We start from the raw sequence: 26813 nt of genomic DNA, 5'->3' as shown, positions 1-26813 counted from the left end.
TCAAGTTGTGTGTGGTGGCGTCCGCTTAGTCAGTGTCCATTGCTAAGGCAGTCCCTTTACTTTCCCTGCCTTCAGACCTGGGCTTCAGCCCACCTGTTACATGTTGCCCTTGTGTGGGGAGAGCGTGGAGACAGATTCTCTTGCTCCATGCGTGGGACATGAAGGATAAGCTCCCATGGCAGGGCAGCTCTCTGGGGGGCAGGGGGTGGGAGGGAAATGCATCATGTTCCTCTTTGTCTGCCCCAGGCCTTCTGCAGACAGCGTGGGGGAGCTCGCATCGCCCACTACACAAAGGCTGCTTGTCGGTGGCAATTTAGCAAATCACTGCGTGCCTCTCTGCATCTCCACAGGGCATGGATTTCCTGTTATCATAACATTGTTCCTATAATGACAGTTGGATGTATAAACACAGCCTGCACTAATGGCATCCCCAGTCAGGCCAAGCTGTATTTCAGGTCCTGGTACAATCCTGCTGGTGGCAGAAGGGACCGGGCCCTGTTGGACTGTCCAGGCCTAGGGCTTGCTCTTCCATAGGCTGGGGATGTGGCTGTTTGGCTCTGCCCAGTGCTTAGCCCAGGAATAGCCTGATCTGCACTCCTTTGGCCTTGCTTGCATTGGCTGAGAGACCCTACTTTCCAAACTGACATGCTGTTGTGCAGCTGCCACCATGGCTCCCTGGGAATGTGATCACAGTGGGGGGCTGGGAGCACAGCATTCCCCAGCAGGGCTATTCATATTGCTGTGGAAAGCCGGGAGCCAGGAGTCTGGGTGAGACTCTGCTATTGTTTAGAGAGCCCTGTTAATTGGAGGATGACCTAAAAGGGGGCTTCCTCTGCCCAGCCCTGTGTCTAGCCAGGGTGGCGGACAGGATCTTTGCAGGCTAGGAAGGGTGTTGGATCAGGAGCAGATAAGGAAGACCAGGCTTTGATCTCCAGGGTTTTGCCATTCAAATAGGAGCCAGGTGCTCCTCTGTCCTCCCTACCCCACCATGGCTTCTGGTGGCGAGTCAGGATCACCCACTTGTATTTGTGGGGACACAGATGCACCATTTCTGCCCAATGAGTCAATGATAGAGCTGGGAGCAGAGCTTTGGGGTATTCCCTTGCTGTAGTCCTTTCTCTGCTGCTGGGCAATGGGTTGAGCTTGCCCTGCATGTGTCTCCCCCGTGTCCCCATGTCTGCAATGTGCTTTTTCACTCTAGTATGTATGGCTTGAGCCCCCTGGCCCTGGAGGTAGGAGGCTGCTTGCAGAGGTGCTGATTTCTGGTTCACTGGGTCAGGAATGCAGCGACTGGCCCCAGGCCAGTGCAAGACCGGATGAGAGTGTGGTTAAGTCATTACAGTGGTGTTGGACTGTGCGGGGCTGGGGCTGGCGCCGGCGGAGGGTGAATGCTAGGGGTGTGAAGGGGGGACTTGGATGGAGCTGCTCACATGGCCCTTGGCTTCATTGCAGGGAGCTGAATGGCCTTACAGGCATCTGCTTCGCATGGTGTCTTGAACACAGCCTGTGCTGAGCTCAGCAAGAGCAGCCCCTGCAACTCCCTGTCTTCTGCTGTCTGCCAAAGTGTAGCACCAGATCCAGCCCTCAGGGGTGTGATCCACTGTGGGTGGGTGGCAGGGTGGATGTTGGGGAAGAGGGGAGTGTGTTGGGAGAAGCTGGGGGAGGGTTGGTTGGTTGGCTGGTTGGTTATCTCCTCTCCCTGTCTGGTATCTGCTGTGTCTGGGAAGCATCAGGTGGCAGTGCCTTCCCCCAGCTGGAAGGCAGGACCAGGCAGCCTTTTGTGCCTTCGTTCCTGGGATCCCAGGCTCCCTTCCCCATCCTCACATGCGTGCTTCTCTCAGGTACAGACAGGGGAACAGCCTTTGCTCCTGGTTTGGAGCCATGGTTTGCCGGCAGCGGAGGAGGAGGGGAAGAGAATAGGGCTTTGAGCCTACTAGGCTGAATTCAATGGGGACAGCAGCCTGGGCTCCACCTCCAATTAATGTTTGCTTCCACCCAAGGAAATGCAGCTCATGGTCTAGCTCTGTGGTTTTCCAGGCTTTTCTTGAGGAAGTATGAAAGAAAAGTCCCCACAGGCCTCTTTGCACTGGGTCAGCCTCTTAGAGGGAGAAACTGAGGCCACATAGGACCGGAGACATGAAGTGAGTTGGTGCTCAATCTGGGCATAGGATCCAGGAGTCTGTGCTGGCTGTTCCCTGCTCTAACTACTCTGCCTCACTCCTCTCTGAAGATGCCCTCTGCCGTGAGACTTCCTTCCCCTCCATTTGCCCCTCCATCTCCCTTTCTCCTCAGGTTTCCATCCTCCCTGGCATTATCTCCCCCATCAGAGGAGTCAGCAGCCCCTGGCTTGGAGCAGCCGGCAAGAGCACAGTTTGTCTGGGCCAGGCTCCTGGGATACTGCCTGCGTGGGGGTTTGGGCCTCCTCCAGGAAGCCAGGGAGCTGACAGAGGCAACTTGTCCTCCCTTCCTGATCGATAAGGGCTCTGAAGTGACTGCTGTCGCCTTTCCAGCAGCCGCTCCTGCTCCGGCGTTCAGATTGCAGGTTTTAAATAGGCCTGTGCCAGTGTGCATGGTGGGGAGGGCATGTGGGTGGAGGGCACATGAAGCCACTGAGACAGCACTACACACACGGGTATTTATTTATCCCTTGAACCTGCTGGTTGCTTTTCAGCTGCCAAATTTCTTTCCCTCCTTTTCTGCCTCTTTATCTAACCCATCCCCTTCCCTTGCTCCCTGCCCTTCCCATGATCCTGTGATGGTAGCTAGAGAGGAGAGGGGCCTGGGCAGCAGCCCAAGAGCATCTGGGTAATGAGAGGCACAAGGCTGGGCAGGAGTTGTGCCTTGGGTTAGCCTGGAGATGATTGTCCTGGCAGCCTGCCTTGTGTTCATGTAGAGACTGCCCATGTTTGAGTGTGCTGCACTGTGTCCATGGATGGTTTCCCAGGGGGCCAGCATAAGGGAGCCCACCTGTGTCCAGAGGGTGGGATGGGCTCTGGTTTTCAAGGGCTTAAGAGAACAAGTTGAGTTAGTGAGAGGCAAAGTGATGACTCAGTGCAGTTTGCAGGGGGCAGGTGTCCTCATCTTAGCCCCTTTGTGCCAGCTTCTTGAAGAGAACAAGGCCTGGGTTTCCCTTCTGCCGTGCAGAGTGGTGTGGGAAGTGTTTGTGCCTGGCTCTCTAGGCTCCATCACCATCAAGCTGGGTAGCTGTCTGGGCTCTTCCAATAGGAAGAGCCCCCTGTCTTCCACTGGTCCCTGGCAGTAGGGAAGTGTTTGCTCTGGCAGAGGGTTGGTCAACATGTGAAAGGGCCAGGACAGCAAAGTGGAAGAGGAAGAATCTGTATGTCCTTCTGAGGGGGCTGAGATCCATCCTTGCGATGGGCCCAGCTCTCTTAACTAGCATCGTTTCTGCTCATGGCTGTTTGGCCACATCCCTGCTGCCGCTTAACGTGGCTGCCATGAGAAATGGCAACTGTGCAGGAAAAGGCAGCCTCTTGCAGACCATCCCATGGAGGCCCTTGGATCATTATGGGTGGCCATTATTATATTCTTGCACTTTTCTTGAAGGTGGGTTGTAATGACCATTGGCCCGTGGGGATCAGGGCTTCCTGTGCTGGAGCTGCACAGAGGTGGATGCAGTCCTGTCCAGACAGGTTCACCTCTGACACGGAGGAAGCCTTTAGTGGGGAGTCTGGGGCTGGGTGTTCATGAGGACTTGTGTATCTACAGCTAAGGGGCTGCTGTACTTTTGCGGGAGGGATATTGTTCCTTGAGAGAAGTTGTAATAGCAGAGAGCTCACAAAGAGGGCATGGGCGGCTGCTAGGCTGGCATACTGCTCTGGCCAGGTACAGATGGATTAGTGCTGCTGGAGTGGGGGGTGTTGCGGAGCAGGGAGGGATGGCTTGCGTCCCTTGTCCCCTGTGGTAACCTTGCAGCATCAGGGTGGTATGGAGAGCTCTGCTCCTTCTAGCAGGGCCCGTCTGGCTGGGCCTGGAGGGTGGGGAAAGTGCTGCCTCAGCAGTTACCTGATCTTCCTGGGGAGCCCTGTGCAACCAGACCCTGGCTCTGGCTGTCTCTGCTGCTGCGGCAAAAAGAGAATTGCTTCCCCTGCTTTTCTCCCTTCCTCCTGGATCTGGAGGCTCAAGGACTCTGCTCTCTGGGTGCTGGGGGCATGCTGTCCTCCGGAGGTGGAGGTGTGACAAAAGGATGCGGTATGGCTATCACCTCTACTGGCAAGACCCTGAGGAAGCTCCTGTGAGAAGTCACTGGTCCCTATCTCTGCAGAGCGCAGGGATGGGTGGGGTGGAGGGAGCCTGGGGTAAGCGTGGTTCAGTTTTGCTCGGAGCCTGTACTCTTTGGAGCTCTGGATCTAGTGCTGCTTCCAGGATGGGCCCCAGGTCTGTTGAGGGATTGCCCCACTTGGCCCTTGCAGGGGAGTGAACATATCTTGGGTGGGGGGAGGTCTAGGAGCGGCACAGGAAATGGCATTTCTGCCGTCAGTGCTGTCCTGTGGGGAGGTAGCGGGTGCGTGCCCTGGGCCTGGCTCTGGTTTGCATTGCTTCCTGGCATGATGCTGAGTTCAACACAGGTGGGGAGGCAAGGTCTTGTGGCTCAGATGTAGTGAAGACCACAAGGTAGCACTGAGTGGCCCTTGCAGCTGGGGTCCAGGTCGGTTTGGGAGCTTGGTAGTAGCTCCCGCCCTCCCCCCCTTCACCTGCCTGCCTCATGCCAACAGTCCTAACTCCCTCGCTCGCTGGTGACAAACTCAATGAGCTGCTTCCCTGTGCCTCTGGCAAACACCTTTCTTTGCACTGTGGCAGCTAATCTCCCTCCCCTCTCAGGTGTCTCCTCCTCCCAAGGTGCCCCATATTCCTGCCTGGGGGTGGCAGCAGCATCTGCAGCCCCCTGAGGAAGGCAGTGCCCAGGCTAGGCTGTGTCCCCACCCCCTGCCTGGCATTTTTCTCCTCTGGTGCGTCAAGGACATGGACCCCAGCCCTACTGCATGAGCGTGGGGGCTTGACTGGAGGCCCCTCACAGGCCCATGCAGCCCTCATTGCCCTGTAGAAGCTGCAGTACCGCTTGCCTGCCCAGCAGCAGATGCTATCTGCTTTCCTGGCTGGGGCTGGATGAGTGTGGGGGGAGACCCTGGCTGGGTCACGACTGTCCCACCCCATTGCTGCCTGAGGGGTGTCTCAGATGGGTGGGGGGGCAGCTGCTCCTACCCCACGATGCCCCCTGCCTCCTAGAGCTCCCTTGGCACAGACATGCTGTCTGTGACACTGCTGCTTCTGCCCTGCTCCCACCAGTACCAGTTTGTGCTGCTGCCTTTGCCTTCATCTCCCAGCCACTTTTCTTCTAAAGGGCCAGGTGGATTGCTGCTGGAGGCAGGAAGCTGATGCGAGTGGGCTACAGCACAATGTGGCGGCAGCTGCTGGGAGTGGAGCAGAGGTGAATGCTTTCCCTTCCACGAGATGGCTTAGACCCTGCAATAACACACAGGAATATGCGTCCTCATGACTCCAGGTGTCTGGACTCCCCAAATGCCGGGAAAAGCCCTGGCTTTGCAAGACTGCTGCTCCCTGAGCTGCCCTGAGCTCCCCACCAGGCGGATGCTGGGTTAAAGGGGTCTCTGATTTCACCATCTGAAACTGGGGCGAGGTCAAGGGGGAGCCGGGGCAGCCCAACACTCGGCCCAGCCGCTCCTTGCACACAGATCCTTCCTTTGTCCTAGGGAGGCCAAGTGGCCTGCGGCGGCTCTCTAGGCAGCCCACAAACAGTTGCCTCTCAGAGCCTGGGTGCTGGGCAGCACCTGTTGCTGGCACAGCTGTAGCCTCTCCCCTGACCTGCACTTCCCCATCCTGTCTCTGCTCCCCAGCTTCCCCTTGCCCCTCGCCCTCCGTCCTGACCCTGCACAGGCAGGAGGATTGTCCCGTCAGGCTCGTCATCGTCCCCTCTTGCTGCTGAGCAGCCTGTGGCCTCCCGGGCGCAGGGACCTGCTTGAACAGCACGAGGCCCCAGGGCTGGTGCGGTGGGCAGTGTATGGGTCTGTGAATCCATGAGGAGTGTAATGTTTGGGTTGACTTGTGTCCCAGGGCTCTCGGGACTGGCTAGAGCAGGAGTGAGGGGCGCTAGCAGTGCTGTGGGGGCGGGAGATTGTAGCCCTTTTCCCCAACCCCTGGAACTGCAGGGGACTGTGGGTCAGGGACTGGAAGGGGTGAGGGGCTGCAAGTTGGGATTGAGGTGTATTGGCAGAGCTGTGCAGCGGTGAGATCTGGGAGGCTTTTGCTGCTGCGTGAGGGCAGACAGCACCACTGGTCCCTGCCCTCCCAGTGCCCAAGCCCTGCCCCATTCTCCATCACGGTGCGGCTGTGGGCTGTCTGGGGAAGTTTTGTCACTGCTAGGATGAGTGATGGCATGATGGCGAGTGATGCTGCCAGGCTGGGATTGAGGCAGTTCCCTCTGCTGTTCTCTAGTGTGTCCATAGCTTTTCCTCTGTGGTTTGGGGATTGTCACAGGCAGGGGGATCACCCAGCACTGCCTCTTCTGTCTTTTCCAGAATAAACAGGTCTATCCCCAGCGATCGAGATGGGTCTCCTAGTTGGTGGCTTCTGCCAGGGAAGCGCCAAGCCTGCCTTCCTGCGACAGGCAGTTATGGTTCCCCTGGGCTGCCTTGTACATTGAGCATCTCGCGTGCAAGAAGCTCCACGTGCAGTTGCTACGTCCTGGGTGCACATGTGCACCTGCCGTTGCCGGCTTGCTCTCTGCGTACCAGGTGCACCCAGGCAGTTCCAGACCTGCTTAAAGCGAGCTGGGGAAAACCGTGCCAGGCCCTGCCTACATGGGCTGTGTGCAGGCCACAGATTGCAAGCCAGATCTGCCCTCTCGTTTGCCGTGGCTGTTCAGATCCAGGTGGAGCATTGCACGGTGGGAGCAGAAGTCCCTGTGGCCCCAGTGTCCCTCTTAGGAACAGAGCCCGCCATCTGCTCTGTGCAACGCAGATCAGACACTGCCACGGGGTTTGTGCCGGGCATCTGGCCTGGTCCCGGTGTCTGACCCAGCTTTGGGTGGCACAGGATTGTTTGTGGGTCATGGACTCAGCCGTGCCATGTGGGCAGCCAGCTGGCCTCCAGCTCACAATAGGCCTCAGGCCACTGGAGGCCCATGCAATATTGATGGAGGCGAGGAGAGCGGGTGCCCTGCTGCCTTTTTGCCTCCGGCTTGGGGCTTTAACAAGCCAGCCTGTCACTCAGCTGAGGGGGATTAAGCTGCACTCACCTTTTGGAAGAGGATTAGCTAGGATCCAAGGGGCTTTGGAGTCTTAGCTTGCGTCTTTCAAGATAGGCATTTGTGGGCTTCTTGGGGGATGCAGGGATGAGGCGAATGAGAGGGAGCGACGGGGTCCTGTCAGGGCTGGGTCCTGCCCCATTGTGGACAGTCAGACCACGGTTTAACCCTGTAGTGGGAGTGTGATCAGGGCCAAACCGTGGTGTACGAGTGGCTGGGTGGTGCCCATAGGAGTTTTCATGCTGTTGCTGGTGCCTTGGGCAGATGTGGGAGGTGGTAATTGTGGGCAGAGGGAGCTTTCCTTCCACCCTCAGGCACATGGTGCTTCTTTCCTTCCTCTACGAATGGGTTTTGAGAATATAGCAGGCATTGCCTGGCCAAAGACTGAGGCAAAGGGTGATGACTTATCCCATCCACCAGGCCCAAGGCTCGAGTCCTGCTGAGAACTCTGCCCTCTGCCCCGGGGTGCTAGAAAACAGGTGGCACCGGGCTTCCTACTGGGCCACGGTGCCACAGGCTTTGTCCAGGCAGCCCTTGGGTGGCTCTGGGAAATGTGGAGGCTTTATCTGCCTGCCACAGAGCAGAGCGGTTCTTCCCTCACTGAGTGACCTGCCCCTGCTCTGTCTTTGTGACTGCCTGTGCCAGCCCACCTGCTGTGCGGGGATTTTTGCTGCTGCTGGGATGAGTCGTGCAGTGCTGACTTCTCTGGGATGACCCCAGATTTTAGGGCTCTGTTCCTGGGGATGCCGTGGAATGGGACTTTCCTCATAGGTGTGACAGAATGGTTCACATCGACTGCAGGTGTCTTCCCAATCAGGGTGGCCTTGGCGCCAGCTGTGGTCATTCTCAAGGCTGCTGTTAGCCACTGATAGTCTTTTGGGCTCCCGGAAAAGTGGTTGGTTGTGTTAGACCTTTGTATGGTGCTCTCTCGCTTCCTGGCTGCTGTGTGGGGTGGTGGCTTCACTGTCCTGTTCCTTCCTTCCTGTCTTATCCCGCGGAGGTGTTGTTTGATCTACCTTGCCCCTACCATCTATATGCTCCTAGCCAGCAGTTGCCAAGGTAGCTGGTGATATTGGTGCCCAGCTTAACACACGAGCTTTGTTCTTAAAAAGCGCTGGGCACTTGCCCTCTGAAAACCAGGTGGGCTCTTCACACTGGGCACCAAGGCCTCCATCCCTGGTACAGTGACCATCATTCATGTGTTAAGTTCTGGTTGCCTGCAGGGAGCTGAGAAGCGGCAGTGACAGTGGCCAGAGCTTTGTGAGGAGTGGCTGCAGCTGCCTCAGCAAAGGTCTGGGCAGTAATAAAACTCTGACGTTGTCCTGCTTGGGAGGACAACAGTGGGGTACCAGGCCTGGGATAGGGATGTGGGTTGTGGGGGGAAGGAAGTCTGTCTCCAATCCTGAATCACAAAGCTTTTAATTCCTTCAAATGTGGATGTAACAGATGTCACCGGTTTGAGTCTCCAGCCTTGCTGTTCCCCAGGGGCAGTTTTCACCCCGTTGGTGATGATGATGAGGTATGGAGAGGCATTTTCCAAGCCACCCTCAGAAATGTGTCACTTGGGAATGAAAGATGGAAAGACCTGGGGAGTGGAGGGGGGTGATCTCCATTTGCTCCCTTCCAGCCCTGGCTGCAGGTACCTAGTTCCCTGCATTTAATAGGCCAGCAACACAGTCCAGTCCTGGAGGGGTTAATTCATGTGCTTGAGGTCTGCTGAGGCAGGCCCTGTCCTGGGACCAGCTGGCTTGGGGGCAGTGGCTTTGGAGGTGTCAGAGTGGCTTTTGCTGTGGCCTGTTTCTTTGTCTGCATCGGCCTGTCAGTTGCTGTTTTAATCCCTATGACCCTGTTCCCTCCGTGCGGACAGACGTGGGAGGGAGCGACTCTGCTGGAGTCAGCTCCCCCCAGCTCGTGCTCTCCCCATCTTTGTTTATTCTCTCCCACGGACTGTCAGCCCAGGCTGACCCCACCTCTGCTTTCTTTGGCTCTTCTTCCTTTAAGAATAATCGCAATAAAATAAATAACCTCTCCAGGCAAAGTGGGTCATCGTGACCCCACACACACTCGCATGCGCAGGGAAATAAGGCTCCATGTTTGCTGTACTGCTGACTAGCTAAGAGCTGCTGTTGTGGAGGGGCAGAGGTGGTGGTGGTCACAGTGGCTGATGACCCATTAAGGATCCAGATGTGGCTGAACTGCCCCAGTGTCCCTAGTCACCTTCTTGGGAGGTTAGGACAAGCTATGTACCTCTAAAAACTCTAGCTGTGGGTTCTTCCAGGTACCTCCTACTACCTGTCTTGCCCTAGATAACACAAGATCTCCAGGCCCCTTCACTGGTATGATGAGCTTGGCAGGTTCTCAGAGAGGCTGGGGTGAGAGGCTGGCAGAGATGGGAGGAAGCACCTTTGGTCAGGGGCCTTGCAGGCATTTCTCTGTCTCCTGCTGGATTCCAGACTGCTGAGATGGGACATGAAGCAGCACGTTTCCCCCTCCCCCACTTGTTGCAGGGGCCGTGCTTCCTCCCAGGAGCCGTCCTTTCCCTGCAATGCAAAAGAAAACGTTTCCAAGCAGGTTGGGAAAGGGCCCACAGGTCTGTCACTGGCAAGGTATCTGTCCATCGTGTACTGGCACCCTGGCCAGCACCAGCTTCGCGACTGGGAGGTGGCAGCAGCAGCTCCCGGGATAGAATCCCTGCGGGGCTGGCATAGCGAGCGGGCACTCAGCAGGGCCGACCCTCTTTCACACGCACACGCTCTCGCCGGAGTCTTTTGCTTCACACACCCACACACTTCTCCATGCCACTTGGCAAACAGTAGTCCCCAGAAGCCATATGGGATTGGGCCCCTGTCAGTGAAGGCCCCCAAAGGTGCTGTGTGCTCCAGTAGGCTTTCTGCTTGTAGTCCCAGTTGCTGTGTTTCTCAGCCGCTGGCAGAAGCCAGGCCCCAAAGAGATGCTGGGAGGCTGGGGCCTTCTGCTTTTGGCAGGGCAGACAGTGCTGGCTGTACACTGCCAGGACTGCTGAATCTATCTGACCTACCAGAGCACCCGCCTGTGTTACAGGACCCCACTGTGCCCTGGATGCACATGGACACAGGGGTGGGTGTAGTGGGTCTCTCACAGCTCTGAAGGTTTGCACCCTCTGGCATATGGTAGAATCCCTTCCTAATGGGTAAGACTTGGCAGCGGTCATAAGGCCTGGCCCTGTCTTGGAAGGCCCTGGGCAGGGCACCACGCTGCAAGGATGGTCTCCTCATGGGCTCACCCAGCAAGTCCAAGGCCTCGTTCCTGCCCCCGACTAGGACCTTTTGCAACCCTTGGCGCTTAATGTGAAGGCAGCTTAAGTTGTCCCCAGCTGGACAAGTTGTCCCTTTGTCCCAGCCGGTGGAATTTGGCCCTGGCTCCGGTCTCTGTCAGCGAAGTCTGAGCTCCCCTTGTGAGTCAGCTTTCCTGTGCCTGTCGTGCCAACGCAGCCTTTGCAAAGGTGGGGAGAGGAATGCCTTTACAGATGGTGCTGGCCAGGAGCTGCAGTGGAGGGCTCTGTTGTGGTGGGGTGGGTACCGGGTTGGTGATTTGAGAGGAAAGAAGAGGACATGACCTGGCCTTGCCTGCTGTGCCCCTGCCGTACCAGCTTGAGAGCAGGGGCAGGTGGTTCAGTCCTGGGTCTCCCATTCTTGGTTCTAGAGTAGATAGATTCGTAGATGTCCCTGCCCCCTTGAATGTCCTCTGCTGTCCTCCCCCACTCTGCCCGATTGTCACCTTCTTGCCACTCTGATCCTTGTGGGGCATCACGCGTCAGCCCTGCAGAAGACTCTGGCCTCAGAGAATCCAGGTATCCCAGGGGGCAGGTGCTGGGCTCTCGATACAATGGGGACATCAGGGACTGCACTGGAAAGTTACTGGGTGCCCACAGGGAGGAGCAGGCAGTACAGGGGTTGAACGACTGGCATTGCTGGTACTTGCTAGCGCCCCACTCCTCAGCTGCTTGGCCAGACCCAGGTGGGCCAAGGAGCCCCCTGCTCTTCGGTCAGGAGCTGCCCTGCTCGCCACAAGCTGACTTACTCCCAGGACAGGCTACAGCCAAACCCGCCCTTGCCTCTGGGCTGCCCGTGTCCCGTGGCACATGCTGCTTGGGTGCAGGGCTGCTCTGAATCAGGCATCTCCTAGGTCTGTCATGTAGCCGGAGCCTCCCGGTGGATCAGGCCGCTCACAGGGAGCCGTGGGCTATGCCAGCTGTCTGTGCGCACAAGGGCCTTTTGTTCTCACGCTGCCTCTCCCCTGCTCACTCCCTCTCTCTCTCTTGCTGTCTGTGTCCCGTTCTCCCTTGGGACCCCCTCCTCCCCCTGCCAAATATAAAGCTCTTCCCTTGGATTTCTCCTGGGGCTGGGGAGGGGAATAACCACCCCCCTGCCTGTACCTCCCCCTGATCGATAGTGATAATTTCCTTGGCATGACAAGGGAGGGGAGTGTTGCCAAGGCAAATCCATCAGCTACCTCTCAGCCCCTCCCTGCCCCCTTGGGAGCTCTCGCTGGAGTCTTTAAGTGCCATGGCTTTTAATCAAGGTGGAGGCCCTGGGCTCCGCAGTGTTAAGCTGCCTAGATGGAGGGCAGCAGGCTGTGGGAGGGGAGGCGCCTGTGTCTGCTTGCTGTGTGCCTGCCCGTTCCTGCATCTGGGGATGGGGCCCCACTGGCCACTGCATCGAGCTTGGCGGCTCCGAACAGGATGTTTCATTGTTGGAGGAAACAATTAGAAATTCAGCTTGAACCATTGGCCTTGGGGACCTGCCCTGGGAGGCAGAAGCCACCAGCTCACCACCCCCAGCACCTCTGAGAGAGACCTTGGCTGGGTCACCCCCTAGCTCCAAGCAGAGCCTCCCAGGAGAGCTGTGCTAGCTATAGGCGGCGAGGGGGTGTATTGACAGCCAAAGGGGCAGAGTTTGGCACCCCTTCCTCAGCAGGGCTGTGGCTGGGGCTGCCTCTGTCCTGTCCCCTCTACTGACCTTCTGGGTCCGCTAAGATTTAATGGTGCCTTGGGGAGGCAGAAGGGGCTGCTGCATAGCTACGGCTGCCCCCTCCCCACCCCCAGCTGCCCCAGGCGCTTTGATTCATGGGCCATAACTTCCCTTCCCATCTGTTCCATACTCAGCACAATGCAGACAGGTGAAGAAATGAGGCAAGCCGGGCCCTTGTACTTGGCACGTGGCCAACCAGAGCTATGGCGTGAGCAACCCGTCCTGCTCTGCTCCTTTTGGCAGAAAGCGCTGACTCTGCGCCTCTCCCTGGCTCCTGTGCTTCGGCATCCAGAGGCAGCATGCCGTGTAGCCTCCATCCATCAGCCAGAGCTGCTTGCTACAGGAGAGGAGGGAGAGTCCCTCGCTGGGCTTTGTCCGGGCACGTGGGTTCTGTGGCGCGGGAAGGTGACGTTTGCCAGGGGTTGGAGTCTGGATGGATCTGAGCTTTGGAAGGCTTCCTGGGGCACTCTGTCTTGCTGCAGTGTCCAGCGAGAAGCTTTCCAGTTTGGGAATGTGCCACTGCACTGGCCGAAAGAGAACAGGCACCAAGAATGGCCCGTGAGAGGTGTGGCCATGTACAGAGAGGCCTCCCATCCCCTAGCACCTGGTTCCTCTCTTCCTAGCTCTGGGGGTCCTGCACTGGCTCCCAAGATCCCAGTGCAAGGAGCTTGCTTTTGCACTCCCTCTCTCCCTCTCAGGTTCTGGTGGGCCCAACTGGGTTCATGCCCAGGCACCATGTTGCCAGGAGGAGATGGCTCAGGTAGAGGGGGCATGGGTAAAGATGGATAATAACAAAGGAGCACAACGGGGTGAAGTGTAGAACAAACCAGCCTGAGCTGGGTGGCTGGCAAGGTGGTCTGGGCTGGTGCTGGGGGGTCTGAATGCCTGGGTGGGGTGACTGGGACTATTTGATGCTTCGCAGTCACACGGTACCACCAGTCTCTTTCGGCCACCTGCAGATGGCGGCCGGTGGTGAAACGTGCACCCCGCACCCTTCTGATGGGGTGCGGGGAGGGGTCCGATGTTAAAAACACCCCTGGAGGGGTGGGTCCCGCTAGTCATCGCTGTCGCTGCTGCTTGTCTCGAGCGAGGGTCGACCAGCACATGAAGACATCACTAAGATGAGTGGATGGGAATTCGTCAGGTGCTTGGCTTGCTTCTGATTTCTCTTGCATCAGTGGGAACATACAGCAGAGAGGCCATCAGCAGAGTTGGGCCTAGAGCTCATGGCGCGAGCTGTGAAGGGCAGAGGTTGGTACTGGGGAGGATAGACTGGGTGAGCAATGAGAGCTTGGCTTATGTTCCTAGGAGGTTACAGCTTGCCTGATGCCTCTTGGGTCTGGGCTGCGTCCCTGCTCCCAGCTCATCCCCATCCTCTCTGCTGTGACCGGCAGCTCCCTGATGGACCCCCACATGTGGCTCAGCCCAGCTGGCGGCCCCAGCGTCTGAGGCGATTTCTGACTGCTGCCTCCTTCCTGGCCTCTCCAGGCTCTTAGTTCTTACAGGGACATGTGTGTGTGAGCACTTGCATTGGCACAGCTTGTGGGGCACCTTGCTGTGGCAAAGATCACGGGGCACCAAGCAGGAGGAGAGCTATCTTCCAGTTGCAGCTAAGTCTCTGATGCTGGCACAGGTGGGGAAATGAGCATAAAAGCATCACTGCAACCCCAGATGATCTGTCACTGCAAATCATCCTGCATGCTGGAGTCCTTCCCTCTGCCTGCTTTCCACGCGGCAGGAGCAGTTGCTCTGTACTGAGGTGACGATGGACCCGGGAAAGAGGAGAATGGCCTTTCTGTGTCCTTCGCCCTTCTTGCCATTGCTCTGGTGGCTGCGGCTTCCAGCTTGCTGTGGTGGGTGGCAGGCAGGGCTGTAAAGCAGAGGCAGAGATGCTCCAGCAGCCCCAGGGGAAAGATGTGAGGTGGAAGAGCCTGTGGGGGTAGGAGAGGCCATGCTGCCATGTCCTAGCATCCTACTTGGTGGACGGATGTTTCTGTGTGGTCCAGAATGACTGGCCTGGGCTCTGGGGTTGCTTCTGAGGGCTACTGGGCTGAACGTAGTGGCTGCTTTGGGAACAGGGGAGGCAGTTTCATGAGCTGTCCTGTAGGAAGCCATGCTGAGGGCTTTGTCAGGGCATGGTCATCTGCTTCTGGGGTCTGGTGGTTACCTTGGGGGTCTGGAGGGAATCCTGGCCTCTTTCTGGCCCTGTTTAGCTGCCCCATGGATTTTCTCTGGGTTTCCCCTGAAGTAGCTGACATTGACTGCTGTGAATGCAGGGCCCTGGTTGGATCCAAGGGTCCCCTTTTCTTGGTCAGCTTCTTCCCACTGTTCATGGAAAGTGTGTGCTTATCCCAGCAGTGGGCTCCCCTGGGCCAGGGCATGCGGCATCGAGCAGATGGTGTGTGCGTGGTTACACTGGACACTGCCTCTAGCAAAGGCCTGATGCAAGACTGGTGGCTGGAGAGGGTGGGCTGGGAGTCTGGTCTGCAGCATGGTAGGGAGATGAGGGATAAAGAGCGGAGGAGGTGCAGGGGGGCAGGTGGGGAAGCAGGGGGGTGATCCCAGGGGACCTCAGGACATCTTTCAGAGCTGGAATCTTGTCAGCTGTGCTGGGTGCACCCCGAACTGGGGCAGATGGGAACCCAGGATAGCACTCCCGTCCCTGGGGCCGTGGCCCTCATTCTGCAGCCATCTTGGATGGGGAAGTTTTTGTGAGCTTAGCCTGACTGTGGCCCTTTGCTCACTGCCCATCACTGGCCCACGTGGCTTTTGGCTTCTGTTATTCCTAGCCTGGCAAACGGATCCCCTGTCCCACCACAGCTCAGGGCAGTGTCGGCAGTGGGGTGGGTTAGTATGGGTCCGTATTAGACACACACACTCCTTGCCCCCCTTTCTGTCTGCCTCTGTCTGGTACCGGCCGGAGCAGCCTTCTCCTTGGCCCTGGTTGATGGGGTGTGTCGGACCTGTGGCGGCTGAACAGCCTGGCCTCCCTCTCTCCTTCCTTAGCTTCCCTCCCTCCCACCTCCCTTGGCGGCTGCTGACTCTTGTGTGCTGAGCAGGGGCACATCCCTTCTGGGGGACCTGGCTGGGATGGCCCCTGCAGGGACGGGGAGGGGTGAAAAGCCACTGCATTGAGATGGAAATGAGCGTGGAGGTCTGGGCTCTGTAGCGTTCCCTCCTGTCAGAGCCATTGTGTCCATTCAGAGCCTGTAACATTGACTAATTTGGGCCTCTCGGGCAGGAGAATAGCCCCCGGGTCCCGCTGAACAGAGAAGAGAAAAGGGGAGGGTGAGGGGCAGTCATGCGGCTGGTCATGGAAGCAGTATTCCCAAGGCAGGGCTCTCAAGCTGTCGCTGGTGCAGAAAGGAGCCGCTCTGGGATCCAGGCCTTTGTCTGTCCTGATGACCCCAGATTAATGGTGTCTGAGGCATCTCTCTTGCCCCTGCAAGCCCCACTCTACTGCCGTAGTCTATGCTTGCCTGGCAGGGGAAATACTGTGATCACCATGTTGGCATCCTGGTTGCACTGGGGAAGACTGCTCTGCTGGCATGGGATACTACCCGCATAGGTAATGCATAGTACTGCTCTGCTCTGTGGCAGGCAGATAAAGCCTCCACATTTCCCAGAGCCACACTAGGGCTGCCTGCATAAAGCCCGTGCACCATGGCCCAGTAGGAAGCCCGGTGCCACCTGTTTTCTAGCACCCCGGGGCATAGGGCAGAGTTCTGCTTGGGGGAGGAATGGGCCCCCCAGGCTGACAGGACTTTGCTGTTTGTGCTCCAGGCTTGCCCTTCAGGACCTAGCAGTGGGCTGGTGTCTGCTGAGGGGGAACAAGAGGGTGCTGGTACCTCAGGGCATGGGGCTGGGAGGGGACAGGGATGGAAAAGGGGCTGGAGACATCCGGGTGAAAACCAGAGGAGGCTGGAAACCAATGGGGGTTAGGACTGTCTCCTGGAGATGGGAGCGATGGAGGCTCAGAGCAAGGCATGGTGGGGTTACTTTGTTCCTGCCCTTGGTTTGTGCCGTGGCTGAGGCACTACCCGTCCTTGTGCCTCCCTTGCCCTTTATCTGCCACGTGACTCCTGGAGGCCCTGATGCAGCCTGACCCTGGCTTGGTCTCACACGGGGATGCCCTGGCCAGTGCAGTGACCTCCTGTCTTCTGCTGGGAGCTGGGTGCTGGGCACCGCAGCGTCTCCAGCTCTGCCGGGCAGCGTTCACTACGTTGACCCGTGTGTGTCCCCACGCTGCCAAATGGAGAGGCAGGGGGTAAACCAGCCATCGGGATCCCCCGTGGCCTAACCTCTGTGGTTCCCGTTCCTATGGCAACCTGGAGCTCATATAAATTAGGAGCTGCACGGAGGCATGGGCCACGGGAGAGCGTGCGGGGCTCAGGAGTGCGGGGCTGGGGGGCTGGCTGCTTCCTCGGCTCTCAGAGGCGCCTGCTGGAGCCCAGCGTAATTCTCTGAGCTTTTTGATATTTGCAGTGCATTCATCTATATTGCATAGGTCCCAGCAGGGGCCCTGTGCTAAGCGCGCACTCCACCAGCAAGGCCCAGGCGTGCGGGGGCTTCAGACAAGCAACTGCTGGGCCCCTTTATCCCTCTCTCTCGTTAATTATCCATTGGTCTTTTTGAAAGGGGTGGGGAAGAGGGTGCAGGTGTCCTTATGGCTGAACTGACTGCTGGGGCGAAGGGGTGGGGGTATAGTCAGGTCCTGGCAGATCAAAGCATGCAGTGAAATAGGAGATGGGAGGCCTGGGGGGCATTGCTGAGAGGGGTCTGCAACATGGAGCTTGCTGCTAATCAGTGCAGATCAGTGCAGTGCAGCGCCCCTTGGGGAGGCTGCTTGAAGCGATTGCTGTTTAAGGGGAGGGGGCAGGGGCAGCCATTAAACCCCTCAAGCACAGGTCCCCCAGCAGGACACGCGGCCTGCTGAGATTAAAGTCCAGTGTGACCACGTTGCTCAGCCTTGATCTCTCCTGGGTCACATTTAACCTGGACACTGCAAGGCAAACAGGCACACAAGCAGGGCCGAGCATTATAGCTCATGAGGAGGCAGCAGCAGGCTGTAGCCATGGGATAACAGAATAGGTCTTCTCGGCTTAAGAGCCCTAGGTGCTAATCCTGGTTTAGGCTGCCACAAGTATAGCACTTAGCATTCTCCAGGCTGGCATTTTAGGAGTGAAATGGGTTTAGGGCTCTGTCCTTTGGACGTGGGTACACAGTTGGGTGTCAGCTGATGGTGACTCTTAGGTGTGGGTTGCAGGTCAAGGGTTGGGGCATTGGGAGAACTGGGTGAGAGACCCCAGCCAAGGGGCGGCTGGAGTTTAGGAGCCCTAGTGAGCTTGGTTCTTTGATGGTCTCTAGGTACCGTATCTACCTGCACAGCTCCCTTTGTGCCAGGAGCGAAATGCTTGAGATCCTTCCTCTGTCTTAGGTTGCTTACAGCTTTTTTTTTTTTTTTTTCAAATGCTTGAGATCCCTTGTCCTACTGCAGAACCATCGCTGCTTCCTCCCCTGCTGCACCCCCCTTTGCTGCACCTAGTGGGTAGATGAGAGTGGAGTGAACCACTGAAACCTCAGGAGCTCTCCATTCAAGAGCAGCTAGTTACTGTCCCTTGGAGGAAGAATACCTACCCTGTGCTGTCCCACATTGGGAATGTTTTTAGCAATGTCTCCATCCCAAGCCCTGCGCTCAAGATGAAGCTGAGAAGTGAAACAGCAGGGAAATCTTGGCAGGGAGTTGTGTGGCAGAGGCTCTGCAGAATCTGTCTCCTGTGGCATTGCAAACCAGGATGGGTTTAGTGCTGACCTCGGGGTTTACCAAACCTCTGGCTACTGACCTTGTTGTAGGAGAGAGACATCTTAGCCCCCTCCCCTTCCTATCCCACTGGTGATTACTGGGACTGTTCCCTATCATACACCACCCCTGTGGTAGCAACTGCAGTTGCCTACACAGAAAACAGGAGCAGGAAAGTTATTTCATGGCTGTTTAGTTCTTCTAATGCAATTTAGCAGCTGGAAAGAAGGAGGTGAGGCTGTGCCATGTGACAGATCATGAGGCTGGGAGTGAGAAGAGACCAGCGGGACCAATCTCCAGTCGGGCCTATAGTCAGAGAGCACTTTGATTCGCATGCTTTTGTCATGCTGTGCTCTCGGGGGCCTGTTGCTGTGTGTTAGCACAGTGCCTGATGCAGTGGAGCCGCAGCCTGGTCAAGGCTTGTAGGCGCTGGAGCAATGTAAATCCCAGCAGAGGAAGGTGACTCTGAAGAGCTGGTTTTGGGTGGAAGCTGTTTGTCCCCTGTGGGGTTTCAAGGGTCCCTCTATTTTTAATTAACTACAGCCATAAGCATGTGGCTTGGAATAACACTGGAGATGGATCAGCTTCAAGCTCCTCAGCAGTAGAAGAGGAACTCCCCCCCACACCCCACCTTCACAGTTGTTAGCTCACTTTCCTTTGCATGTGACTCTACGCCCTTCTCTGTTCAGGGTCCTTCTCACTTGCTGATCTTCCTCACCGAGCAAAGTTTCCTTCTCTTTGTTTCTGATGCTGTGGCAGAGGAAGGTGAGTTTATAAAGCAGGAAGCAACGGAAGAGGCAGCATCTCCTCTGGTGCTGGGGCTCTGTAGCCCTCCTGGCCCCTTGGTGCTCTTTTGAAAACTGTAGCATGGTGGGGGGCAGCCTTTTGGGCAGGAGTGCCGCTAATGAAAGACTGTACCCTCCCCGAGTGCTAGTCCCACCCCCTTCCCCTGCTAGGTCCACTGCTCTGCTTTCTGCTCCCAGTCTGTGCTCTCTATCCAATCTGCTGTTGTTTCTGTTTTCTGCCCTATCTGCTATTATGCTGCCTGTCCCCTCCTTGGTCTGCCACCTGCAGAGGCTACAAGTTAGTCTCCCCTGGTGTAGTGGGTGCCGTTTGTGAAAGTGCAGTTACAAGTTTCCAGCCAGCCTTGCCATTGAAGGGGTTGTATGGGGGGAGGACTCTGTCACTGGTCCTGATGCTAGTTTCAAACACCTTCCTTTGATGCGTATTTTAGCAGGCACTGTCCAGGGCTCATCTGCTGTCAAGTGGCATCTCTCGTGGGTCCCAAACAAGGCTGCTTCCCCCTGCTCTCCCGAAATGTTGCATCTCTCAGTAGAGGAGGGAGAACTCAGCTGTGTTCCCCACCTTCCCAGAAGCCCACCTGGTGTGGGTGCCCCACAGCTGCAGTGCTGCCACCTGCCTCCCCACTGGCGCCCGCCTGCCCTGGCCTCGTTTATAATTGACAAACTCCGAACAACAAATGTTGCTGTAATTTAATTTTCAGGCAAACAATAGTCCGGGGATGATGTTAAATTCGTGAAAGTGATTCACGTGCTGCACTCTAATGAGGCGATTGGTGTGTGCTCCCGAGCACAGCAATTGGCAGGCTTAGGGCTGGTGGGGAAGAGATGCTTCCCATCACCTCTGGACATACGTGGGTCCGTTTCCCATAAAGAGCGTGCATATCAGGCATCTGGCTCCGTGGGGCAGGCCCAGCATGTGCTCCCTGGCTGAGCTGGGCTGGGGGACCTCCGCTGTGTGCTGCTGAGGTGGGTGACTTCCCTTGCTGGGCACAGGCTAGAGTGGGGCTGGCGCTGACAGGGCTGTGGCCCTCTAAGCTGTGGGGCAGGAGTAGTCTCTCCTGGGTGCCTCCATGGGGTGGGGGTGGGGGGCTCACAGGTGCTCTGTGGGTCATAGAGGACATTGGTTTCCTGGCATCATCCTCCCCTCTAGCTTTACAAGCTGATGGGGACAGGCAGGACTTCTTCATAGGATCTGGGCTCCGTGGCTAAGGGGGCTAATGAGGCCATGTCCAGCTCTCTTTTTCAGTAGTGGGATATTCCTCCTTCTCCAAGCCCTGCAGAGCTGCTGTTTCTTCCCCTTCCCTTAAATGCAGTGGTGCTGCTGGTGAGAGAGTCATTGTTAAGGCCAAGCCCTGGCTATTAGCCTGGCCTGAGCACGAGGGATGGCTTTGGGGATTAGTGCTGGTGCAGCCAAAGAGCTGGCTGAGTTGCTGCTGCTTCCTGGTCTGGTGGGAGCTGGGAGCCATCTCTTCACTTGCCTGCATCCCCATGGCTGGGCTTGGCCTCCTCCTTCTCCTGGAGGATGCTCGCGGCATCCCAGCACCAGCCATCCCAGTACCATGGCTGTTCCTCTGCCCCAGGTTCTGGGACGGGCACCTGTGCTCTCCACGGACAAGCCTCCTCTGTGGCTCAGCCTCAACGAGGGCCAGCCCTTGGCAAAGCAGGTACCATCTGCAGAGGTGGCTTCAGGAAACTGGCCGAGGGGGAGAAGGTCTCAGCTTGGCCAAAACCAACATGGCTCCTTTTAGCTGCTTCTCCATCCTCAGCGCCCAGCCCAGGCTGTGTGGGGCTGTCACCCTGAGGAGCCCACTTCTGTTAATGGCTCAGTCTGTCTAGACACGGGGCTGGATGTAAGGCCCCGAGAATCTCAGCTCCACCATACAGCGCCTTCGCTTCCAGCCTCACAGGACAGGCTACTCCACATGGCCAAAACAGGGGAACTGGTCCTGTGCTGGAGGCATCTGTCTGGTCTTCTCTGCTTCACTTTGCCCTCTCAGCAGTGTGGTCTGGTGCATGGAGTCACAGTGTACAGGGGTAGAGGTGCATGTGGTGCTCACTAGTTCTTGCTGGAGCCCAGTTTCCCCATTAAACATTATGGATAGCTCCCAGTTCAGTGGCTGGGGAGGAAGCCGACCACTAACCCCTTCTGTGCCCCTCGCCCCACCCTTCTATCTCTGTCCCTGTGAGCATCCCAGAAACACTCCAGCCTTGTCTTCAGAGAGGCCGTTAGCCTCTGACCTGTCTTTTAGACACACAGCTGCAAAGGATCCTTTTCCTAGAGGGGTCAGGGCAGAGTGCAGAGGATAACCTCCGGGCCCAGTGCTGTGCTGCCTGGGCTGAGCTCTGGGGAAGGAGGATACTAAAAATGTCTGGGGCTGCTGGGATGGGGTGTGTTTTTTGTTTCGATTCCTCCTGCTGGATCTTGCTTCCTGACCAGGGAGCGATGGGTGGAATTTGATGTCACCCCTAAGTAGCTTTGGGGCTCCAATTTCAAGGACTGGGAGTGGGGATCCTAGCACGGAGGCCAGGAGAAATCCCGCAGGTTTCTGGCGGGGAACTGTCCTCCCAGGTAATAAGAACGGTAGACTGAAAGAGCTGGAGACAGTGAACTGTGCTTGTTACAGGGGAACTCAGTAACCTAATAATACTGTGTTTCCTGCCTTGGCATTAGTCAAGCTCCCTGAGGTGGGTGGCAGGTGGAGGCCTCTATGACTGGGTGGAAGAGTGTGCTCCTGACGTGGGAAGGGGGGTGAAGAAGTCCCTGCAAGGGTGGTAGCGATGGAGCAAATTTTTGCTGGGGGAGCATGGAGCTAGGGCTAGGCTTTCATATTGCTTCCCAACAATCAGTGCCCTGGCTGATCTGTGTCTGTCTGTGGTTATGGGTATTCTGTGCAGAGCAGTACCTGGTTCCCCCCTCCTCTGGGTTGCTTCTCTGCAGGACTCTGGGATCCTGTGTGTGGGGGGGGCGTCCATCTCAGGGGCGACCCTCAGGACCTTGAGACTGTGCTATACTGTAAGGAGCCATACTGCAAGGAGCCACAGCATGTAAACGCCCATGCCCTGCTCCAGCCCACTCCATCCCCACCCTGTAAAAGCTGGATCCCTGTAGGAACCTGGACAGAGGTACATACCTCATATACACTGAGCTTGGGGCCTGGGGACTGCCTTTTCCTCTCCTGGGAGAGAGGGAGAGTGGTCTGCTGGCTTGGGAGTAGAACAGGGCATAGGACAGAGGTGCCGGCCTGGCAGGAGCCCTGTGAGGGAGCCTTTAGAAACTGGGGCTCCTCAGTGATGTGATGGATCGGTTGTGCAGGCTGGAGCCTGGGACCCCTGTCAGCAGCACTGGTAGCTCACGGAGGCATGGTGGGAATTGTTGTTCAGTGCCACCATCAGTCTCTGGCATTTGGCATGGGCTGGTCCCTGCCTGTCCCTCTTCCCAGCGTCCTCTCACCCTCTCCTTACTGTCGCTGCCATACTAGTCCCCAGGGCCATTTTAACCCTTTCCAGTACAGATTAGATGGGATGGCTTGCTTGCTGAAGACTTGCCTGTGTGGAGTGCATGAGACAAAACCAGCCCTTTTTGACACCCTGAACCTTGGCAGCACCCCAGCCAGAGAGGGGAGAAGGGGCCTCTGCCCCTCGTGGCCCTGTGGGTGGGAGGGTTTCCTTCTATCAGTTTGCCGGACTGGCAGCGCCCAGTGTTGGAGTTCCCCTGACCTGAGCCCTGTCTTTGTGGCTGGGAGGGGGGCTGAGCATCTGCACTAGCAGGTTCGGGGGCAGGTTCTCCATGGGCTGTCTGCTTGGGGAATATGTTGGGATGGGAGGTGGGTTGCCATCTTGTCCTATGCTGCAAGGCGGAAATTAGTCTGAGGGGCTGGTGCAGGTATGAGCTAGCTCAGAGTCTGGGGTAGAGGAGGGTCAGGTGCTTTCACATCTAGCTTATTTCTTTCAGGTGTGAAATTGGGCCCAGTGCCAGGCAGAAGCTCCAGGCATGATCTACAGTGCTGAGCAGGCTGGACTTGAGAGGCCTTTCCTACCCCAGCTCTACAGATGCCCCTCAAACCTAACCTGTCAAATCCTCCTGCTCCAGCCCTGCCTCAGGGCATCCCAGCACCCTGCTTTTTAAGGCTGCATCCCTCCAGGAGCCTCAGGCCCTTCCTGCAGCAGTCATTGCAGCAGCTGGTGTCATGGAAAGGGAGTTGGATGTCTTCTAAGAGCTAGGCTGAGTCCCACCGAAGTCATCCCATGTATGACACCTCCCCATCTCCCCCAACAGGACTTGAATTCAGAGCTGAAATGTAGGTGAATCATGGCCCTTTGCCCTGCCTCCTCTGGGTGCCCTTCCTCTCACTTGAAGGACTTGCTGTGCAGAGTGGTCCTAGAGGCAGGTGTGGGGGAGTCCCCCTCTGCTTGGTGTGGCCTTGGGGGCTGTGTCCCATGGAGGCCTGGAGCAGGGCTCAGCAGTAGGAGAGTCCCAGCTAGGTTTGCCCTGGTGGTCAGCGTGGCTGAAGCATTAACTCCCCCCAGGAGGCAGGGCTGGGTCTTAGATCTGGTGTGTGGGGAGCACTGGGGCCTGTGAGCAGCCAAAAGTGGCAGGGCTCCAGGGCAGCTGAGACTGTGACCCCATGTCATGTCAAGGCTCCTTTGATTGAGGCTGCCCCAGGTGAAGATGTTCTCTGGCACTGCCTGTTCTCCCTTGTTGCAGAGCTGCATGTCCTGAGAAGAGGCAGGACCCGGGAGCCGTGCCTTTACAGCTGGCAGGTCCCTTGGGGAAGGCTAGATACTTCAGGCCACCTGTGTGTGCTCCTGACTGGCCCTGGGGAACATGACTGTGACTGACTGAAGCACCAGGCAGGGGAAGGGATCATCTCCTAGTGGCCCTGAGCCAGGGGCCTCAATACTTGGCAAGAGCAGCCAGGCAATTGATGCCGGCTGGTCTGTTCTCCAGCTGGGAGTGCAATGGGGCAGTGACCAGCTCCAGGCCCCATCTGTCTGCACTGCCCTGACACTGCTGCTGGCCCCGGTAACTCATAGCTGCCTGCTTTTCATAGCTGCTCCACCCTGGCCCCTGGCTCCTTTAGTGGCTAAATAGCTTCTTGTTTTCCGTTTGGGTTTGTTAAACCAAATCATGGAACAACATGCAAACAAGGAAAACCTGCCTTGGGCTCCTCACGTTGCTCTTGAAGCTTCCAAAAATAGACCTCGGTCTCAGCCAGGGTGCCAGAGCTGGAACTGGCCTTGGAAAACGGCTGTAGTTGCAGGAAGCTTGCTCACAATGCACCATTCAGGACAGGTCCCACTGCCAGGGGAGGGGGTTGGGAGTTAGCCTCCCTTATGTGTGGAAACAGACAGGTGGGTGGTAGGGGGAGACCAGACCAGCAGAGCTCCCCCTTCCTTCTCAGGAGCCCTCGAAGATTCAGCCCAGTGGGACCTGCATGTTGTGTGGGTGGAGACGGGTAGGGAGCATGCCCTGCACCTTGTTTGTCCCTTTTGTCTTGAGATGCTCCCTTGGCCAGCCAGCACCTTGGTGTGGTTTGGGGGCTTGGCCATGGGACAGGTTGGAGAGTGCAGGGGGAGGTGAGTGGTACAGAGAAGAGAAGCCGTGCAAGGAGGATGTCTGTGGGAGATGCAGGGGGGATTCTTCTGTTCTTAGGACCCTGAGGTACTTGAGGGACCCAGGCCACGCAGGTGCCTGCAAGGGACTTACTCTCTGCAGGAATTGGGAACTTTGGAGCCTGATGTTCTCCTTAGTCAAAGCTGATGGTCCAGGAGGTGGGGGCATGAGGTGTGGAGGTTCAGGCCAGGAGCTGCCTTTCTGGCTGGTGATGCTGCTGAGTAGGTCAGCGACTCTTTCAGGAAGCATCCTCAACCCCCATGATAGTCCTGCTGGGTCCAAGATAGCACCCAGTGACCTCCCAGCCTGGGCTAAAATGCAGGACCCTGTAGCAGTGCGTTTTGGAGAGTTTGGCAAGAGTGGCAAGTTCTCGACGGGCTGGGACATGCACCGATTCCAGGATTTTGGTGACTGGGAGTCCCCTCAGGGCTGAAGCAGCCTTGCCGTCTTGCAGTCTGCCTACAGCACAGTGCCAGTGCTGTGACCCACAGAGCATCTGAGGCTGGCTGCAGTGCCCTGCACTTCCCATTGCCTGGAGTCACTTGTGGGTTCTTTCTGGGCATGGGGCTGCTCTGCCTGGCCCTGGCACTTACAATTTGGGGCCCCCTCAGTGATTGGAGGCGGGGGGGAGGTGGGACATGAATCAGGAACCCGGCAGCTCTTACCTCTGGTTCCACTGCCAGGGTGGTTGCAGTGCTTGCAGGTAACATGAGGGGCTCCCGAGATGGCTCCTCTTGGTATTTCTTGCGAGTCACTTGGTGGTTCTAGCTCAAAGCACTGATGTCCCCTGTCCTGGCCTGTTGATCTTGGGCTGCTCCTCCATCCACATGGCATGTGACTGGGGTCATAGCTGCTTGGCTACTGCACCCTTTGATGGCATGATTTGGACTCTGGTTCTATACGTGGCTCCTCTTTGCTCATCCCCTCTCTCCCCACCCCACAGAACCAGTTGTAGAGCAACACCACCGCGGAGCACAAGGTCATCCTTGCTGTGATGTAGGTATGATGTGCCGCTGTCACTGGCTTCCCCAGGTAACTGCAGCGGCTGTGATGGCTCCTGGTAGAATTCACCTTCCTCCAGATGCTTTCAGCCTGTTGCTGCAGCCAGCCGGAGCTGTGGCAACTGGCTCTTGGGGCAGAGCTGTGCCGCTGGGGGCTGTATGGGGGGAGCTGCTTCCAGGATGGAGGTTGTAAGACAAGCAAACCTGCCTAACTGAGAAGACACCGTAATTCCCTAGCTTACACTAAGGCCCCTGGATGGCTGGGAGCTTCCCAAATAGAGCGGAGGGTTTATTTCCCTGGGGCTGCGCTGTGTCAGTCTCTGGTATGTGTATGAGCCCCTAGAGGAGTGTTTTTATACTCAGTATTTAAATGGAAGGCCTGGTTCTTTTCTAGCAGGTGAGGACTCTGTGAGGAGACTGGACAGGACCTGGAGCCAAACTGGGCTGCAGGGCTCCTGGGCTCTATGTATGGGGCTGGTCGTGTAACTTGAGCGTCTGACTGCACCACTGCAGCTCCTTGCGTGTTCAACAGGGCAAAAGTCATGCCCTTTGCTGTGGAAGTGGGACACAGAGGGGCTGTGACACTGCTGTTACAAATACAGCTGGAGCTCTGAGCCCTTGCTTCTCACGGGGGTGGGCGAGTGTGTAGAGAGCAGTGTGAAAGAGCCTCGGGCTTTTGAGGTTCCTTGGCCGCATTGGGCTCGCAGCACTGTGCTTCACCTGGCTAGTCGGGGGTTTGCGCAGCTGGTCTCTCAAAGAGCTACATATTGCACATTTGGGCTTTTGAGTCTGTTGTGATTGCCAGTGGCTGCACAGGCTCTGAGTGCAGAGTGGCAGGGGCTGCTGGGGTAGATGGTGAGACCCCCCTGTTCACAGGTCTCAAATGAACTATTGCATGTATCAACTGGGCCCATTAGTGTGGATACACTTGCTGGAGTTGGTAAGTCACATCGCCTCCTTTCCATGCTGAGAAGCTGTGGCATAGAGGAACAAAGGGGCTGGCTTCAGGCCCGTGTAGAGACCTGGTTTCCTGAGCTCTTGTTCACGGCTCTCCCTGTGGTTCATTGCTGTCTCCCAAATTTTTCTGGCTGACTTCCGGGAAGGACTTTTCATAGCTGACTGTACAGTGCCTACCCCACCCCCTTGCACCATCTGGAATGATATACTAACGCATCATGTATAATAATCTATTGATAATCCCTTATAATGACCTATAACCTATAACAAGCAATCATTTTAACAATCTATCAATATTCCATTCTAATAATCACTTACAAGCTATGGAATAAATGATGAGTTATCTT

The 26813-nt window shown here is 56.9% G+C and overlaps 1 protein-coding gene across 1 annotated transcript in view; it reads left to right on the top strand.

Moving 5' to 3' along the window:
• PLXNA1 (plexin A1) overlaps positions 1–26813 on the top strand; it is a 225109-nt gene that overhangs the window by 39936 nt on the left and 158360 nt on the right. The gene's annotated exons all lie outside the window — the stretch shown is intronic.

Source organism: Crocodylus porosus, unplaced genomic scaffold (genome assembly GCF_001723895.1).
Source record: "Crocodylus porosus isolate Cpor-Errol unplaced genomic scaffold, CroPor_comp1, whole genome shotgun sequence".
NCBI lineage: Eukaryota > Metazoa > Chordata > Crocodylia > Crocodylidae > Crocodylus > Crocodylus porosus.
The sequence above is the reverse complement of the archived record's forward strand: the minus strand, read 5'-3'. Positions and strand labels throughout refer to the sequence as shown.